Here is a 17,729-nt window from a genome sequence, read left to right on the forward strand (position 1 = left end):
TGACCCTGAACTACTATACTCAATTCCCTCAATTCCCTCAATCCTGTGAACGTTACAGCGATTGGGATCTAAAGAATGACTATGACCAAGTTGGTGAAGGATTGCGTCTTTAGCTCTAAGTTCTTTTAGAAGATTCAAGAAGCAAAATGGGAGAGAAGATAAGTAATACAGAGTGAGGACGCAGAAGTGTATGGAAAGGAAAGGAGAAGAGAAACATGCCTCTAGCGGAGGGGGAGAGAGCTGCGCTCGCCTTCTGTGACACTCAGGGAGACGCTGCCAACACTTACCCTCACTTGGTGATGGTCAGCCCTGAGCCATCCTGAGCTTTGCTCCCTTCTGCAAAGTGGACGGGATGATGCAGTGAGGAAAACATTTGGTTTGAAGCTGGACAGATACAGGTTCTCATCATGACATATGTAAGCCATGTGACCATGGGTGATGTCTTAACTCACTGATCTTATCTTTTATCACCTATAAAATGTGGATGATGATACTTAAGTTTATTGTGAATATTAAACCATGTATATACAGCACTACCCTTGGTATATAGTAGGTGTTCAATAAATTTAGTCTCTCCCTTAAGCCTATGTATTTTTTAGGGGCATTAATATACATTTACATTGTGAAGAGGGAGGCAGAAAATTTAGACTGATAGAGGGGAGGGGGGGGAGCGGGGTTGTGAAAGGGACGGGAGGAGAGGAGAGGCAGTTTTTCCAGCTCAGTGGTTCCCAACTCTCCACAGTTGCTGTCGGCCCTATAACTGAGGGCGTACCAGCGATCACTAAGCCGTCCTCATTCCTTTTCCCCTGTTCCAAAATCAGGTGACTTTTCCAGAACCATCTAGAGGACATGGTGCTTGTTTGGTACATAAGCCAGACACCTGAATCCAACACTCCTCACCTCCCACCATAGAATGCTCCTTTCATTCTTCATAGATTTGACCTTGAGCTCTGTGACCCTTTGAAGTGACGAGTAAAATCACGTGTGTGCCTGTGTGTGTGCTTGGGGGCCCTTTCATGGTGAGCAAGTCAATCTGTTTCTTCATGTCCTTCTGGGAGTTTGTGACTCCAAAACATTAAAGACTTTAATTTTCTACCTGTTCTTACTAAGTGATCTCTCACTCACATGGTTTTAACCATCATCCTTAGCTTCACTCTCAGATACTCACAAGGTGTATCAATCTACACCACAAACTAAATATTTTATTTAGTTTGCATATTTTCCCTACTAAACAGCATATTTTCCCTACTATACCAAATGTTCCTTAGCCCATATAATCTCTTAGTTCATGGTACCACATTTATCCATCCTTTCTCCACCATCTCCCTCACTCCAATATCTGATCAATCACCAAGTCTAGCGATTCTTTTCCTGAAGTTTTCCTGGAGCTAGCCCCTTTCTCCCTGCCCTAAACACCATCTCCCCAGGGCAGGCCTTTACCACTTCTGACCCTGACAACTACAACAGCCCCCCTCTTTCTACTTCTGCTCTAAATCTCTCTGCTCGGCTGAAGCCAGACGTTACCATCCAAAACATGGCCTGGTCACATCATTACCCTGTTCACACAACTTCCCGTGGCTTCTTGGACAAAGGCCTATTTCCTTTAATGGCAAACAAGACCCTTCCCGGGCCAGCCATCCGACGACCAACCTCTTTAGTGCCATTCTTCCCATGTCCCCTATTCCATGTCACACTCCTGTCAAACTGTGCGACTCACAGTGACCCCTGTGTACCTGCTGTTTCATGTCTTTCAGAATCCTGGCCTTTTTCCTTAGAACGCCTGACCCTCTGTTCTTCCTTCAAGAATCTGTTGTTTCAAACCTTCCCAAAGCTCCCCCGACCCTTCATCCACCACCTCCGTCACTCTCTGCCCAGATGAACCATGCTGCCAGAGCCCTTTTGTGCACCACTATTACCTGGACCAACCCTAGTGTGTGAAGCTCTCTGTTGCATGTTCGTGCTCCCCATGACACTGCAAGATCCTGAAGAACCTCATCCATCTTGTAACCCAGTACCCATCGTGTGGTCTGCCCTCTACAAGTGGGACTCAATGGCACCTACTGAATTGAAGATAGTTAAACACAAAGAAGATAGTTATGCTTGTAAGTAGTCATAGTTCCCTATTTGACAGTGCAGAAAAGTAAAAACTAAAATAGTACCCTAGTTGTACTTTGATTTTATGCACTGATACTTAAAGTGTGACTTATTTTCTGTTTTCCTATTTCTTAATATCTGCATTAATGGCTTCTATACATGCTAATATGAAATGAAGATTTATCTATTAAAAAAACCTCTTTGAGAAATAGCAATCACACAAATATCTAAGTAGTTAATGTCATTTTCCGTGATATTGCTGGTACCACATTTTGTTCCATGATACTTTATACTCTTTGTAAGGATTTGCTCACATAATACATAGTAGTCTTCCAAAAATAATGGTCCAGGTTCATATATATATATGTATATACAAGGTCTGACAATTAAGTTCAGGAACTCACCCTAGAAAAAGTGCTACATACCTCATTGCTGAATATCACTACAGTCACCTTCGAAGTATGCCCTTTGGGAAGCTATGCACCAATGCCAGTGTCTAGTACACCCTTCAGAGCAATTTTGGAACTGTTTTTCTGGAATGGCCATCAGAGCTGTCATTGTATTAACCTTGATGTCCTGAATGTCATCAGAATGTCTTCCTTTCAATATTTTCTTTAACTTTGGGTAAAAAAAAGGAGTCATTGGGGGCCAGATCAAGTGATTAGGGAGGGTGTTCCACTACAGTTATATGTTTACTGGCTAAAAACTCCCTCTCAGACAACGCCCTGTAAGCTGGTGCATTGCCATGGTGCAAGAGCCATGAATTGTTGGTGAAAATTTCAGGTTGTCTAACTTTTTCATGCAGCCTTTTCAGCATGTCCAAATAGTAAACTTGGTTAACTGTTTGTCCAGTTGGTACAAATTCATCAGGAATAATCCTTCTGATATCAAAAAAAGTTAGCAACATCATTGCAACAAGTTCACGAACTTAATTGTCAAACCTCATACCTGCCAAATTTGGAAGTCAAAGCACAGTTCTAAATTGGTAGGTGGAGAGTTCAGAGTTGCTCTGTGAGAGACTCTCTGAGACCAATATGACCAAGACATTAGTGACACCGGACAAAGATCCGCCGTAGAAAAAGGATTCTCAATGATGGATGAGCTTTTGAAGAGCCCATGAGCCCCAAGATGAATGTTTAATTCTATCAGTAGGGCCATTGCACAGGAGAAGATGTCCACAGCGCTTATCATATGCTCAAAGGGGTCTCTGATAGTTCATGGAGCATTTCAGAAAGCTCTAGATCCCTTTTTATGTGATATCTTGTTCTGTTTATGAGCATGAATCCTGGGTGGTGGTGGTGGTGGTGGGTTGGGGGTGGGGAGGCGATACCAATTTGAAGCAATCTGTTCTTCATTGACCAACTTATGGCTCATAAGTGAGTAATCAACATAATCTAAATACTCTAAAATGAAATATTCTTTTGGACTCAACAAAATGCTTGTTAGGTTGAAACCAATCAGTAGGAAATGACTGGTGTTTGTTAGTGTTTGAGAGGAGAGACCAGATTCTTTGCACATTAGCATTCCAGTTGGTGCCAACATAAACCTCCAGACCTCCAAGTCACAGAATGTGTTATTGTTTTCATATGAGCGAAGCTGGGACCACTTGTTAGTCCTATTTCCATAGTTCACTTGAAAAATGGAGCTCCATGTTTCCACAGACTCTGGTGACAGAAGTAACAAAACAATCCTTCTGAGGGTTGAACACTCCGAGACGGACATTCTTCCTCCAGCTGGTGCAGTCCTGGCTATTGTTTTCATTTCATCATGGAGTTGGGAGGGACAAATGGCACAAACACCAATTTGACAGTCATGTAAGCTGAAAATCTTGACTCATGGAACTCAGCCCACACAGCAAGGGGCCCTTCCTGCTTGTGAAGGAAGCTCTCCCAGGAAGTCATGATAGTTTATGCCTGTATGGCATTTTTCTGAGAATGCCATCAAATATTATTTTCTAGTATACGGCGTCTTGTATCACACCGATTTTCTAGGACCTCAGAGTATGTTATTTCTGTATGCAGAATTTTGGATGCTTAGGCTTTAGGAAGAGAAGTGGTAATATAATCTCCTTCTTTATACTTAAACAAAATAATGCCAGTGACTCTCCAAATCCCACTGCACTTCTTGAAATGGTGGCTCCAAGAGGAAGAGGGCCAAGGCCTGAGACATTTATCTGCTGTCACTGTCCCTTTATCCCTTGGTTAGTGCACATAGTATTGAGTTCCAGCAGGGAAGTTCAGTAAACCCAGAGTTTGAACCCCAGCACTTACACTTATTAACTGTACCCCTGAGCATGTTACCTAATGTCCTTAAGTCTTAGTTTCATAATCTGCAATATGGTCCAATCACTGTATCTATCTAATAGGATTGTGGATTGAATTTTGGATCTAATTTGGATCTAAATTGTGGATCTAATAGGATTAAATTTTAAAAAGGCATATTGAGTGATGTCAGTGACCATGAAGTAAGTAAATAAGTTTTGAGACTTCCAAAGATTACCTCCTCCACAAATGCCAAGAGAAAACTGGCAAAAATTATCAGAGTCCATTTTTTTAGAACTCTGGAAATTAACCTAAGGTTTACCATAATCCAGGAAACATTTATTAAAGAAAAAATGACAGCATCTCAGTAGGAACAGAGGCTTCATGACATTTTAAGGTTGCCCTATTCCCATACCACACCCACCCACCCCGGCTCTTCAATAGCCTTGAAGACCAGCAGCTCACAATAACAGTGAAAACCAATAGCCTGGCAGTAACTGAAAAGGCCAATATGGCATTGGAGTGCCTTCAGGCCTCATTCCCATTATTTGACCCGTCTGGTGGTTCCCTTGGGAGGTGTCTTTTTTTAACTTCACTGGGTGCTTGCCTTATGAAAACCTTTTCCAGAAGGCATTTGTTAGAAACAAATAAAGGTAGTTGTTTAACATCATGACTGCCTGACGAGTTTGATTGACAGCTAAACAATGGGGGTTACCTCTCCCATATTGATGGTGGCAGAGTAAACTGGTACAACCACTTTAGAAAACTATATTTGGCAGTATACGTTAGAGCAGAAGGTCCCATGCTTTTAAGGCACAGCGATTCCATTTCTAGGTATATATCCAACAAATATATGGACCTATGTTCCCCAAAAGACATGTTCTAGAATATTCACAGCAGCACTATTTATAGTAGCCCCAAACTGAGAACTACACAAATCCACATAAGAGTAGAATTCATAAACAAACTGTGGTATGTTCACACAGTGGAATATTCTACAATGACAATGAACAAACTATAGCTAGACACAATAAATTGGATGTCTTATAATGTTGCATAGAGGAAGCTAGACACAAAAGACTATATGCTATACGATTTCACTTAACTACAATGAAAACAAGAAAAACCATTCTATGCTTTTAGAAGTCATAATCATGCAATTGGAAGAATGATCAATTCTGGATATGACTTTTCCCCCTTCCAATGAGTGGAAGGGGGAAAAAGAGGAATAATGGAGATGCAGAAATATTCTGTTTCTTGACCTGGATGCTGATTAGATGTTTGTTTAATTTCTGAAAATGCATCATGCTATATACATATGATATGTATGCTTTTCTGTACGTGGAAAGATTTTCCATCCAAAAATCTTTGAATACAAAGAAAAGGGCAAAGAAAAGAATATCTATAGTCCCACTAACCCATTAACCCCAAATGATTATGGTTAATATTATGCTCTTCTATTGAATATTAATGCATATCTGAATGCATGTGTTCTTTTTCTTACAAAAATGGTATTGTACTGTATTCTGTCTTATAACCTGCTTTTTTTCATAGCAACATGCTATAACAATATAACCATGTCAATATATAATATTATTGCAGAAACATGTTCTAACTTGTGACTATAACTTATTTAACCAGTCCCCTATTGTTGGGCATGATGATTGTTTCTAGCTTGGCCTTTTATGTCAATTGGTAAAATATGAATCATCATACTTGCCTCTCTCTATATATACATATATATATTTTTTTAATCTAAGAGTAGAATTGCTGGGGAAGAGGAAAAAATTGTGAAGTTTAAAAAAAAAACCAAAAACCATTAGTGCATGATTTAAATCATCCTCCAAAAAAAGTTGTACTGAAACTGTACTCCAATCAAATTTTATGGAAGGGCCATTTTCCTTGCCAAGATTGGGAATTATGATTGTTGTTCATATTTTCCATTTGACTGGGCCAAATAAATTATATCTTGATTTATTTTTGTAATTTTTATTACTGCAAGAGTTGAACATTGTTTGCATATGTGCAACAGCCGTTTATATTTCTTATTTTGTGAATTCTTGTTCATGTACTTTATACATGTTTAGAATATCAACCCTTTGTCCACTTTATATTTCAAGTATTATTTTCCAGTTTGTTGTTTGTTTGTTGAGTTCTTTATGCAAGCCAAATCTATCATGGTTTTTGCGTTGCAAGTCCAATCTATCATGATTTTTCTGTAAAGAATTTATTTAACTATATTTCTTAATTATTGCTTCATTTTTTTACGTTCAAATTCCTCCTCTGTCTAGGGTATACCTTGGTATATGGGGTAAGATAAGAATATAAATTTTTGTTTTCCAATAAATAATCATTTCTCATCATTTATTGAATAATCCTTTCTAAGGCTAACATATTTAGAAAGTATTTCCTTTTTTCAAGGACTGAGGAAGAGTTTTAAGATAAGATCTTAGCAAACCCTAAAATTCTAAGGAGTGGGTCTCTCTGAAGATTTAATATTGTATTTATTAATAACATACTTGAAACATAATTTTGCTTATCATCATTCCAAATGATTACAAACCTTTTTAGTCCTTTTAGTCTTTATCTGTTTAGGATATTAACTCTTTGTCTTCCAATATATACATAAAATTATATGTTTCAAATGATCTCTGTCTCCCTGCTTGAGGAATAGTAAACTATTGGCAAGATACCTTGGATCTGAGTATAGATAAATTTGAACATGCCAAAGCAAATACAGGAAGTCCTATTGTTTATTTCCTTCACAGTGGAATGCCAATCTTGTGCCAGGTCTGTGCTGGATGCTGGAGATACAGTGGGAAAGGGCATATTTCATCCTGCCCTCCCTGGATTTACACTCTAGATGGACAGACTGATATACTGATTCTTTCTATTTTTAGCTATTATTATTAGATTAGATCAGATATACGAAGTGCATATATGTACATGTATACATATGTATACATATCTAATATATATGAAGTACTTAAAACAAAGGATTCAAACTCCTTAGAATTTATAACTAATTACCATGTAGCTTATAAATATGTTGACCATCAGCTATTCATCAAACTTAGGAGTATGTGTAAGCACAACCCTAAAAGTGATTGTTGTATACACAGCTTTCTTATTTGTTGCTTGTGAATCATAGTCACCAGCTCTTTGTCTAAATCAATCAATATAACCCTTGGTCTAGGCTCAGCTTCTTTATTGTTAGGTTGATAATGGAAAAGAAGGAGAAGGAAGAAAAGGAGGAGGAAGAGATGAAGGAAGAAGGGAAGGGGGAGGGGAAAGGAGGGGGCAGGGGCAGGAGCAGGAGAAGAAGGAGAATGAAAGGGAAGTGAAGGGGAGGGAGGGGGAAAGGGAATGAAAGAGGAGGGAAGAGAAAAAAGAAAACCTCCATCTGGATAACCATAAAAGGCGATCGATTACCTCATGTAGATGAAAAAGCTATCTTGGTCAGACCCACGTATCAAATACCAGGAGTCTCTCTCTTTAGAGTTTCAGTCCTGTTTTCTTTACCCTTGCTTTTCTTTCAGACAAGACCTCACCAAAAAGTAGCAGAGGTGACTATCAGCTGCTCCAGAGTTTAGCCTTCTAGTTTAGCAATGTCCCCGGGAAAAAGAGCAGCTGTCTTCTGCCAACTCTGGCCCATGCCCCCTGCGTGATTCCCGTTGGCCCAGTGGGGTCCCGCACATATCCCTGAACCCATGACTATGGCTGGGGAAGAAAGGAACACTCCCGGTCAGTGGCCAGGTCTCATGCACCCACGACCCAGCCTGAGAGTAGAGGTGATATTGGTTCTGTTGACAGTTCTCTTACCAGGACAAGGACGTTTGAAGGCAAAGCACGTACCCTAGAAAATTCTGAGTAGTTGACTTGAGCAATCTTGCTTCCCTGTTCCCAAACTGCAGAGTGCTGCCTACAGTAAAAATAAGAAGAGCTCTCCTGTAAAGGGATGCTGAAAGTGACTTCTTCTTAGCACTTTCTTCTAAAGAGGAGAAACATGCCTTCCACATCTTCCTTATCTACTGACATTGGAAACTTATGTATAACATTGTTTTCTTGCATTTCCTTTTGCCATATGCTATTGACTGTCACATTTCACAAGTTAAGAAACATCATTTCTTTGTTTATTTTGTCAGTCTTTGGTATTCTCGGGAGAGAAATTATATATCTAAGTTTCAGTGGAATCGATTTGATCTGTTTGTCTTGTTGTCTCTAGAAATCGATTTAATCTGTTTGTCTTGCTGTCTCTAGACTCAACCTAACTTCTTGTCTTTCACAGTCAAAGGTTTTCCTTTTTCCTCATTGGTGAGCAGGTGAATCTGTCCCAGATTCTGGAAAATACAGATTTCTAAGCGTATCAGGTTAAAGACCTTTCCAATGTAGAAGGCAGTTGCCCTAGAAATGTTACCTCGTGCTTCACTCTTGTTTGGAATTTGCTCTCTCAATACAATTACTCAACAACTCTAAAGGAGCCATTGACCTCGCCCTTTGGACTTCTCCGTCATTGCAATCATCCTTTGCCTACAGGTCTCTTGTTATCTTCCATATATGAAACATCCACCTCCTTATAACACAAGTTACACCGTATATGTGTGCATTGTATACCTGAGGTTGAGGTTTCAGGCAAATCCTTGCAATGTTTTGTCTCCCCGAGTAATTTGCCTGATTTCATATGTTGCCTTCTGGACAGTAATGGAGATCAATTGGGACATCCTGGTTATGTTACAGAAGAGGAAAGCAATGGACCAGTGGGATCCTTTACTGATGAGTCACTGATGTATTTTCATGAAGATATTTGTAAGGAAGTTCAGATGCTGTGTTTTAGGCTTGTTTAAGTTATTCTTATCTTCGGGCTGCCTTATTATTTATTCGTGGGTTAAACCCTATATTTTGGAAATTCTTTTCAGCCAACTATATGTAAATATCCTATATAGGTATATATTGCTTAGCATATACATTTTTCATCACTAATAATTAAATACATTAAAGTCTTCATTAGCTGTCTTCTAATTATCTGGCACCATTCCCCCCTTTCCAAAGCTTCACTCCCCAATGCACATACCGTGGAGTGTTAGTCCTGGAGGATGCTAATGAGTGTTACCAAAAAGAGGTTGGGGCTCCTTGATCAAATATATTTGGAAAAAGCTAGATGAAACCAAATGAAGCCTTTGTTGTGTCAAATGTATCATTATTTGTCGGGTGATTCCATATGTTTCCCACATTTATGGGAAAGTGAGACAGGTCTGACCATCTCCTGAGACTAATGACCCTTGGAGTCCAGCTCGGGAGGTGCCATTTTGAAACTGCATACCCAGTGTCAACATTCCCTTGATTTTAGCCTTACATTCTTACCTCTTCTTTCTGGAAGGGCTATGAGCTGCCCCTTCAGGATTTCTCAAAAGGCATCAGGCAGGACATCAGTGGAGCAAAAATAGAGTGCCCACCGCGAACTTACCTCTGTTTGGATCCTGCTATATTGTCATGGACTTCCTCTAGAAGCATGTAGTGCTGGGGGCATAGTCTGGTGGCTAAGAATTGATGGAAACTTTAACCCTCACTACTTATACCATGAGATCTAAATTAGCATGTTGGAGCATTTTGATGAAATCCAATTCTTCTTTGTCTCACTTATAAGTCATGGCAAACTGGAGGAACAAAATCAGTTATGAGATCTACCACAAATATTTTGGTACTAGTCTCCCCCTTATTGTGGTGAGGGATACTTAAGGGTATTGTCATAGAGTAAATTCTTAACTCAGTAAATCATCATTGAGAATTTCTTATATGCTCTGAATTGAGACAGGTATTGGGGAAAAGACAAAAATATATAAGCCATGATTTCTGCCCCCCAAAGGGAAGGTGAGACCAACCCAAATGAATGCTTGGTGTTCAATATGAGATGGTATGTTGTTAAAACCAAGCTGACTATAGATTAGACTCTTGACATTCAAAAGGGATTAGCCCAGAGATGGACTAAACCTTCCCTCCCCCTGCCCAATATGTACAATTTTGTCGTAAGATGAATGAATGAGAACAGCAACATTGAGTGAAAGCTGATTCAAAGGTTTTTCTCACTCACTCAGGTAATGGGGGGGGGTTCCTTCACAAGAGTTCTGCTGAGCTCCAGCTCAGAATGTCAGCCTCAGCCAAATGACCAGGAAAGCTGAACTGGACATTTTGGAAAACTAGCAAATAGTTGAACGAGAATGTTAACTATATGGATGCCAGTGTCTACGGCAATCGTGCTGATATATACCCTATGCATAATAAATAAATATGAATAGCTTAGATGAGGGGATGGTCATTTTGAAGTAGAAGTATCTGGCGAAATGCAGAAAAAAAAAGTCAAAACAGACTCTGAAATATTAGTACAATTAGGAAATGAGAATAAGAATATTCCAGGAAAGGACTGAAAGGAAATAAGGTAGATCTGAACTCTATTATAGGTTAGCAGTGGGCATCAAGAAAGCACTTCCAGTATCACAGGTAATCCATATCCTGTCGACCTCGAGCTCCTCCTCTGACCTCAGGCCAATTATATACAAAGGGTGCCCAAAAAATGTATACACACTTTAAGAAAGACAAAAAAACTGTATTAAAATTGTAATACTCAATATATACCGATAACAAAAGATGAATACAAGTCATGTGTATACATTTTTTGGGCATCCCCGGTATAGTCTTTTCCTCCATTATAGCTCATCTCCCAATGTCTGCATTCCATCTTCCAACCCAAATTCTGCCACTAGGTCCAATGCCCCACATAGTTGTGCAGATTGCACACTGCACAAACATGTCATATCTAAGGGAACACAAATCACATAGTTAACAGATTGGTAAGATTATGATGACAACTTTTCTGCAGATGGCAGTACAGTATCCACTTGGAACAAAAATCCATGTATTTATCGTCCATTTCCGAACCATGGAAATAAGGCATCTCGAAGGAAGAGGTGTCATTTTCTAATGTTCAGCAATGTACTCTATGGGCAGTTGGCAAGCTTTGTGGTGTTGAATGGTCAGAATCCTGGACACTTCAGGAGGGAGCAGTACCCTGGAATCTCCCAGCTTGTCGAGAGCAGGAAGGAGAGGGAGAGCAGCCTTTTGCCTTTACTCACAGGTTGAGAATATCTCTCAGCTTTTGTGTTGTTCCTAAAGAAGCTTGGAAGATCAAGTATCCTTTGTAATCATCTGTATCTAAACCATCTGTCTCATAGATAAACAAGGAATTCTGTAGTATCTTAACTATTACTATTTTCATACTTTGCAAGTTGTATCTAAATGTACATTTCTTTTTCTTTTAAATTTAGTACAGCTTTGGCATTCTTTATTCTTGGCTTAGATGACATGAAATCTCATAGTGAGAGTGGCTTCTAAAACTCAACAGTATTTTGTTGCTCCTACACCTTGAAATGAGCTATTGCTTGTTTCCCCACTCCCTATACCAGCCAGCTCTTGTACCACAGCCCTCTAGTACATTTGAGGACCACAAAGCAGGCTCCAGGTCCATTTTCCAAAAGCAGATTCTCTAAATGACCAATCTCACCAATTACCAAAGTTATCAAATTATCAAGTTACCAAAAACTCTCCGACAAATACCTGAAACCAGGTCTAGAAGTGTCAGCCAGGCCATTTGACCACAGGCATTTGGCAGAGACCGGCCAAAGTTCAGTCTAGCCTATGTCGTCCTGTTCTTTAGGGCCTCTGAATTTTCAGAACGAAAGCTCCTTTTATATTCTGAATTCGGGGCAGTGTACATGTTGTGAGGCCAGATTTATATAAATAATAGAATGTGGTTTTCTTCTAAAGTCTTTTTCAAATGCAGTAGACTGCATTTTCATCTCCTAATTCAATGATTTGTTAAACTAGCTTGATTAAATGTGTGGAATTCAAATTTCAGAAGTCTCAACCATTCAGACACAAGGGATATCTATCTATGCCTTTTAAATGCAGAGCTATGTTAATTTGCATCCTTTGTGTGTGTGTGTGGTCTTGATTTGTTTTCCAAATGGTGGCTTTATATGCATGTTAATTTTCACCAATCTATGACAACTTTCCTAATTGCTGAAACTAAAACTTTGAAAAAAACAAATCCTCAAAGGCTGTAGAAATCATCTTATGCAATATGAATTCTGCAAATTTTATAATTTGACAAACGGGTTATTCAGAATTGCTCATTTAGCGCCTTGGTCTGTTTCCCATGAACCAGTTAGCCAGAGAGCTTTCCAGCTCTTTGATCCCAGTGCACACACATCCTCGTGCCCTCTTATGAAAATGAGGCCCTTCCTGGTAAGGGTTGTGCTGTGTGGGAATGGGGGACACAGCAGGATCTGGTCTGTGCCACTTCTGTTGCTGCCACATAGGTCACTTTCTGTGCTGTCACTGAGGCTCACCACTGATGTCCCCACAACCCTGACACAGGTCCACTCTCTTTGCTCTGCTTTGCTGTGTCACTTCTAGCACCGGCTACAGCTCCGGTGCTTCTCAGTTCCAAAAGTCAGTGGCCTCTGCAGCTTTTCAGACCTCCTGAATTTCACTTCCTTGCGAACTGATTCGTAATGGTGCTTTGATGGGGATTCCCACTGTGTCCATTAAAATTCTTTTTCCTTGCTGGGTGTCCAAGGGCTGAGCTTTCTTTTGACATTTATTTGTTTCTTGTCAACTTTGGAGGTTGCAGCTGTAACGAAGTAGTAAAGGAGTCCCAGTAAGGTTGTCTCCATGCCAGCTCAAGAATTGAATGTGCAATGAAGCCTCTGAATCCTGGTGGGGTTGGAGTCATGCTCACTAGCCTAGAATTCTGGCCATTACATAATCAGCATAACCATTATATACGGATTATCATTTTTCCAAGGCATAAAGAGACAGCGTGTAATTTCCTGTAAAAGTAGATCAAATAATTGCACCTTTGATAGTCCAGAACGTACTTGAAGAATTTATGAGACTTCAAAGTCCTTTTTACTTCCATCATCTTTGAGTTTACCATGAAAATATGGAAATTTATAAGAGAGCGTTTTAACTAATAGGATACTGAATGATAAGGATTTGTAATATGCTAATTTTCCTAAAGGTATCCGATTCTTTAGGATCTCTTGGTCTGTTTTGTTTGGGGGGAAGGGTGATTAGTAAGATAGAATAGGGGTAGAAAGGAAGAAATGTTTCTCACTAAAGCATAAACATGGTTATAGCTCCAGGACCTTTGCTTTGCCTATTTGGGTCACATTCATAAGGGCAGTTATTTCACCGAATAAACTCAGAGCTACTTTTATCTTCTGAAGGGGAAAAAAGGCAGCCATCTTTCTGGAGGAAAAACCTGAGTTGAAAGACATACCTGAGATCCTCTAGAAGAAGACCAAGCTGGACCGGGCTTACCAATGAGCTCCTGGCTTATTTGACCACGAGTGGATTTCCGTTTCCAGAAACTGAACTTGCCTGACCATTGACAGAAACCTCCAGACCCTCTCCTGGGCCTTGTGGTGTGTTTCCAGCAAAGCTCCGGGCGCCTGTGTCTGCCGATTGGCGCTCTAGGCTGCGCTGCTGTCAGAAATGGCTCGGGGAAGATGGGGGCGCGATTAGCTCTAAATGAAGTTCTAAACCACTGGTACATGAAATGAAACGCTTGTTTTCTCTCTCTCTTTCTTCTTCCCCTTTCTTTAACCTGAGCTGTGGATGTAAGTGGCTCTAATTTACTTTCCCGGAGAAAACAAAGCAAAATAAAAGGAGGAATGGCAAAAGGATCCCTTTGCGAAGTGTAGCGCTTCTGCTCCTGATGAAAGGGAGTCATTTGCAGCTTTCTTGGTGTCAGTATTAATTTCCAAGCAGTCAAAGCCACTGCTAATTTATTTACAGAACAATCTCCTTGCCCAGGAGCCGGGATGGTGAAGCGGTGGTTTCTAGCCTCCAGCTTTGTTTGTTGACAGGCTGATTTCCCACAAGGCCATTTCCACCTGTGTTTCTGTTGTTTTCAGTGCATGTCTCCCTTTCTTCTCCACTCCTCCCCCCCCCCCCACCGCCACCGCCGCCCCAATGGCTGCCGAAGGCCCTTCTCATCTCCAGTCTCTCTCATCCACTTCCTCCCTCCAGCCCAAGGACTCCTGGCAGGGCTTTGCAGTCACTCTGCACTTACCCAGAGTCTCTGCTGGTGAAGTCCCAGGGGGCACTGCATTTCTTTCTTTTTTTTTCTTTCCCTTTTTTTGTTTCAAGGACAAGATTCAAAAGAGCCTGCTACACACAGGTTGTAGGGTGCACCTTCAGATGCGCCTTCAAATAGGGGCAGAGCCATTTGAATATTTGTGTTCCTGGAAATCAGCCTGTAAAATTGTCCCCCAAAGCCCATTAAATTCTGCAAAATCTCTCAGCTTTGAGGGCTTCATTATGGAGTCCAATTCGGGGACCTGGCACCTCTCTGCCAAAGCACTCACCTCCAAAGATGCCTACCACTGAAATGTTAGAGTAGCTGATTTGGCCCCAGCTTGTTGCATATCAAAGGGTGGGAGGCTGGGAGGGCTGCATCTGCTGAGCAGTGGAGATGCCTGCCGCGTGCCAGAGCCAGACAGGTAATAGATTGAGATGTTTAGAGGACATTTCTTGTGCATGTACGTGTATCTGCTTCTCTGCCATTTTATAGCTCATCGGCATGGCAGCGTAAGAAAGGGCTAAGGCATGCTTTAAAGTTAGTGATGGTGCCACAGGGGCAGGGAAATAGGTATTAGATAGCCCATTTTCCAGATCACATGTTTGCTAAATCAATAAGGAATATCGAGACCAGAAAAGGCATCACCAGCACCAAATATTGCCACCTTGGACCGATGAGGCACTTGCCGATTAAGAACTAGCAGAGGTAGAATTTTGCCTAGAAAATGTGCCTCGCCCTAATTTCTCAGCCTCGGCATAGTATGTACAAACACGTCTTGTTCATCTTTATTTGCAATTGCTGTTTTTCTGGATCCCGAGATTTTTATTAGCTTGTTTGTGTTTAAAGGTGCTGTGTTTAAAACATCCCTTCATTTGCAAAAAGAAGGAGGCTGGAATGGAAAAGCACAAAGCTTGGTGAATTTGCAACCATACAATTATGTTGTGGGGTAATCTGGAAAATTATAAGGACCTGGAGGCCTAGCAAACAGAATGTTGTTCTCTTTGGTGGTTGAACAGAGAGTGGAAGAAGAAGAGTATAAGAAAGGCCTGTGGTTTCCAACCCCCGGTAATTATGCAATCTAAACAAAGGAAGTTTCACTTTGCTAACAGAATCTCTGTTACCTCCCCTGCCCCCTCAAACTCCTGCATCTTCTTTATTCAGACTATTTTCTCCCAAGTCTCTGAGATTTGTTTGCTTACCAGGGATGTGGGACTCCCAGAGTTTGAAGGTTCAGTCTTTTCTTAGTTCTCATTCCTGAGCTCTCCGTGACCAAAAACTCTTCTATTTATTTTGAAAGCGGAAACAATGTCATTTCATTGCCTGCATGCACAACTCCAAGATGCCTGAAACAATTTTGCTCAAACTCCCTACCAACTCACCTTTGGGCTGAGACTAAATCGGGAAAGTTTGGGCCCCAAAGGACAATTTTTCGGAAGTTGGGAGCAGGTAGAGGCACCGCGGAGTGATGAAAGTCATCTGACAGTTGTTATCTGGCTCCTTTGCATCCCTGGTCTCATTGCTCCCGGTCCTCTGGGGATGCCTCACTTTTCTCTCCTCTCAATAACGTTAGCAATTCCTCACTCCCTTCCCTTTGCCTGCTTGTCCTCTGGGATGAAGCAAAGGCTTTAAACCTGTAAACTGTATAAATTTACTCCCAAATCAACTTGAAACTCAGTTTAAATTGGACGGAGAGGCTTCAGGGACGGAAGTGGCAGCTGTGTACCCACACCCTTCTGATGGAGCTGGCGGGGCCGCAGTCCGATTGTGTGGGCTATGGAGCTCTGATGTCTGAAGATGGGTTTCTTGTGTATATTTGCATGAATACTGTTCCCCTGCAGACGGTGAGAACGTGGGAAGAGGCTAGGTTTTTCCTTCCCCACCCAGTGGATAACGCAGCTCAGAATCCACGTTTGGAAGCTGAGTCTCATGTAGCAAACAATCAGAGACCCTGTGGAAAAGGGCATAGCAGACACAGCTGTAAGCGCATACTCTCAGATGCGCAAAAATGGGAACTTCCCCTTTTTCTAAAGGAAGTTTTGGTTTCTCATCCCATCCCACTGATGAGGCAGACCAATCTCTGTCAAGTTGGGCTTTCCTCAGCGCCTCTTCTCCAAGAGTGAGTTTTAGTTCCAGACGATCAGTATGGTACCCAGACCTTTGCGGGGTCAGCTCTCCAAGCCTCCTGGGGCTTGTGCAGTCCTCAGGTGCAGTGCAGGCTGGTTGCTTGCTGAGGTGTCCTTGGTTCAGTCTCAGCCCTCAGCCCTGGCCATCCGCTGGTCTGCTCCAGGCCACCTGAGGGCAGGGGTGCTGCTCTGTGACCAGATTCTCACTGGTTATGGAAATCCCCGCCAGGCTGTCTAGTCCCCTCTGCCTCATTCCCCACCGGTCATTCTCTCTCCAGAGGTTTGGGGCGCCCCAAGGAAGTAGAGCCTTTCTCTAGGAACCCCACCTTTCTGCCTCACCCCATTCCCTCCACCTCTCCCCTTCCTCAAGTCCAGAAGAACTCTCCGGTCTCCAGGGGAAACCCGATTCTTCCAAAACCTCCTTACTCTACTCGTGATGCTTTCCCCAAACATTTTGTGAGCGCCTAGCATCCTTTGTTTGCCTAAGGGTGATTGGAGCACAGAAGCCTGTAAGAAACTCCGTTTTTCTTTGCTCCGCGTCCTGTCACAGCCATTTTAAGAATTTGTGACTTGAACTGTTGTGGGGGAATAATATGCCAAAGCGGAAATCTGGAAGAAAAACAAGAATGTACAGCTGCTATTCACCCCCACTTAATTAACCTGTCCTTTGCTTAGAGGCTGTTTAAATAAATAACTTTTCTATCAAGAGCCAATGACAACAGTGTCCTTAGTTAATGCCGGTGACTTGGATCTTCTTACTAAGCAGTTCTTTTTCACAGTCTTTCAGGTCACTCACGTGACCAGTTATAGTCTGTGAATTATCACTGTGATTAAAAACGTGAGCGTTGGAATCAGACCCAGTTCTGCTCTTGCCTAATAGCTCAGGGGCCATATACAAATTAACAAAAGAAATTTCTCTAAGCTTCCAAGTCTTCATGTAGGAACTGTATTAGTGTTGTTAGGAGGTGAACTTATGTGGGCAAATCACCTAGCCATGGTAAATGTTAACCTTTACTTGTTTTATTATTCATCTTATGCATTGCCGCTAGAACAGATTTTTTCCTTCTGAGAAAAGATCTGTAGCAGAACTGCTCAGAAAATGAAGTGGAA

The sequence above is a fragment of the Rhinolophus ferrumequinum genome, chromosome 24, assembly GCF_004115265.2.
Source record: "Rhinolophus ferrumequinum isolate MPI-CBG mRhiFer1 chromosome 24, mRhiFer1_v1.p, whole genome shotgun sequence".
NCBI classification, from domain to species: Eukaryota; Metazoa; Chordata; class Mammalia; order Chiroptera; family Rhinolophidae; genus Rhinolophus; species Rhinolophus ferrumequinum.